Raw genomic sequence first — 3272 nt, 5'->3', positions numbered from 1 at the left:
GCGTGACTATCTCTCACCTTGTCGTTGAGTTTCTCCAGGTAGGGTCCGAGGTCCTTCTCGGTGACGTGCAGAAAGCGGTCGGGCTGCATGTCGGCCGCGCAGAACGTCAGGATGTCGATCGCGGTGAGGCGCGTCTGCTTGCGCGACGGCACGAACACGACGACGGGCTTCTTCGCCGAGTACTTGAGCATGTGGTTGTAGGCGGGCTTGACCATCGCGAGCAGACGCGACGCCGTGTGCGTGATGTTGAAGCCCTGGGCGAGAGGATGACGTTAAAAAAACGTTAAAGCATTTAAAATAATGCCATGGCTACGCGTCCGGTCATATATTTCTAATGTGAACCCAACTATATTTTTTCAGTAAAAAACAGCAAACAAGAAGTTTTTACCATAATATTACTTACCTTTAGGTATTTTATCAAAAAAAAATGTTTTTGTAGCTTTTGAAGCAATAATAGTAAATCCAGTAAAATCAACGATTTGCAAGGACGTGACTAATCGTGCCTAATCGTGACATGGATTTGGGAATCTGTGCTGAGCTTTGTAATGGATGACTGGAAGCGTAGCCACCGAGTTAAAATAAACATTAGTGTAGCGTCGTTTGTCCGTTCAAAATTTGTCACGAAGTTGGCGAGAGGAGTCCAAGCGTGAGCAATCGAATGCTGATCACCGGCGTGCACACACGCGTCGCACGCTAAGGTTTGTCCGTGTAAAAATTTTTCACGAAGTTGAGTATTCCCCCTGTTAAGCCCAACATAGATGCTATATGCTAATATTTGTGGATGCAAAATGTTGCAGGATGCACACGATTGTTTTACTGAGGCCAACACATACACACGAGTTGTGTGCATGCAACATGTTGTAAGATGTACAGCACTGATCTTTTATGACCAACACACACAGACATTATACACGAACTTGTTGTACGTAACCACCCATACAGTGCTGCACGACATAAATATTTGCAATCAACACGTGTACGGTGGTGAGGTGGAGACTGAGCTGTGCTTGTTGGTCTGCACAAGCCCGCTCCATTCAGAATTTATCGTGAAGCCAGCTTCTTCAATTCAACAAAGTCAAACGTGCCGGACATTGCGTCGATCGCGATAATCACTCATCGGCGGAGCGGGCATACTACACGATAATTCGAAAAGATCATTTGAAAAAAAAGTTGCCGATCGCTACGACGATAGCTTCACCGACGGACGGCGGTCTAGAGACGATGACGCGGTGACGACGGCCGGCAGGCGCTCTCACCTGTATGTGAAGCTCGAGGGGCACCGGCCGCACGTTCGGGTGGAAGTTGAAGGTGCTGTTGGCGCCGCAGCCGAGCCACTGCGCGACGTCCTTCGCGTTGGCGAGCGACGAGCTCAGCGCCACCACGCGGATGTTTCGCTCGATCTGCGACGCGATGTAGCGCATGCGCGAGCACACGACCTCGATGACCGGCTGAAACAAGCGAACAGTTAGTGTTGGCGATGTTTCGCTCGATCTGCGACGCAATGTAGCGCATGCGCGAGCACACGACCTCGATGACCGGCTGAAACAAGCGAACAGTTAGTGTTGGCGATGTTTCGCTCGATCTGCGATGCGATGTAGCGCATGCGCGAGCACACGACCTCGATGACCGGCTGAAACAAGCGAACAGTTAGTGTTGGCGATGTTTCGCTCGATCTGCGATGCGATGTATCGCATGCGCGAGCACACGACCTCGATGACCGGCTGAAACAAGCGAACAGTTAGTGTTGGCGATGTTTCGCTCGATCTGCGATGCGATGTATCGCATGCGCGAGCACACGACCTCGATGACCGGCTGAAACAAGCGAACAGTTAGTGTTGGCGATGTTTCGCTCGATCTGCGATGCGATGTATCTAGCGCATGTGCGAGCACAACGACCTCGATGACCGCTGAACACAAGCGAACAGGTTAGTGTGGCATGTTTCGCTCGATCTGCGACGGCCGATGTAGCGCAGCGCGAGCACACGACCTCGATGACTGGGAAACAAGCGAACAGTTATGTTGGCGATGTTTCGCTCGATCTGCGACGCGATGTAGCGCATGCGCGAGCACACGGACCTCGATGACCGGCTGAAACAAAGCGAACAGTTATGTTGGCATGTTTCGCTCGATCTGCGACGCGATGTAGCGCATGCGCGAGCACACGCCTCGATGACGGCTGAAACAAGCGAACAGTTAGTGTTGGCAATGTTCTTCGCTCGATCTGCGACGCGATGTAGCGCATTGCGCGAGCACACGACCTCGATGCGCGCTGAAAGCAAGAGAACAGTTAGTGTTGCGAATGTTTCGCCTCGTCATGCGACGGCGATTGCGGGCATGCGCGAGCACACGACCCTCGATGACCGGCTGAAACAATGCGAACGGTTAGTGTTGGCGATGTTTCGCTCGATCTCGACGCGATGTAGCGCATGCGAGAAGCACACGACTCGATGACCGGCTGAAAACAAGCGAACAGTTAGTGTTGGCCGATGTTTCGCTGAATCTGCGACGCGATGTAGCGCATGCGCCGAGCACACGACCTCGATGACCGCTGAAACAAGCGACGGTTAGTGTGGCGATGTTTTCGCCTCGATCTGCGACGCGATGTAGCGCATGCGCGAGCACACGACCTCGATGACGCGCTGAAAACAAGCGAAACGGGTAGTGTTGGCATGTTTTCGCTCATACTGCGACGCCGATGTAGCGCATCGCGCGAGCACACAGACCTCGATGACGAGCTGAAACAAGCGAACAGTTAGTGTTGGCGATTGTTTCGCCTCGATCTGCGACGCGATTACGCATGCGCGAGCACACGACCTCGATGACGCGGCTGAAACAAGCGAACGGTTAGTGTGGCGATGTTTCGCTCGAATCTCGACGCGATTGTAGCGCATGCGCGAGCACACGACCTCGATGACCGCTGAAACAAGCGAACGTTAAGTGTTGGCAATGTTTCGCTCGATCTGGACGGCTGTAGCGCATGCGCGAGCACACGACCTCGATGACCGCTGAAACAAGCGAACGGTTAGTGTTGGCGATGTTTCGCTCTGATATCTGCGATGCGCATGTAGCGCATGCGCGAGCACACGACCTCGATGACCGCTGAAACAAGCGATACGTTAGTGTTGGCGATGTTTCGCTCGATCTGCGACGCGATGTAGCGCATGCGCGAGCAGCGACCTCGATGACGCGCTGAAACAGCGTAACGGTTAGTGTTGGCGATGTTTCGGCTCGATCTGCGACGCGATGTAGCGGCATGGCGCGAGACACGAACC

At 53.3% G+C, this 3272-nt stretch overlaps 1 protein-coding gene across 1 annotated transcript in view; it reads right to left on the bottom strand.

Moving 5' to 3' along the window:
* LOC106816570 (U5 small nuclear ribonucleoprotein 200 kDa helicase-like) overlaps positions 1–3272 on the bottom strand; it is a 38776-nt gene that overhangs the window by 15558 nt on the left and 19946 nt on the right. The gene's annotated exons all lie outside the window — the stretch shown is intronic.

The sequence above is a fragment of the Priapulus caudatus genome, unplaced genomic scaffold (genome assembly GCF_000485595.1).
Source record: "Priapulus caudatus unplaced genomic scaffold, Priapulus_caudatus-5.0.1 Scaffold2, whole genome shotgun sequence".
In the NCBI taxonomy this organism is placed as follows: Eukaryota; Metazoa; Priapulida; class Priapulimorpha; order Priapulimorphida; family Priapulidae; genus Priapulus; species Priapulus caudatus.
This window is presented reverse-complemented; position numbering and strand designations above follow the sequence as displayed.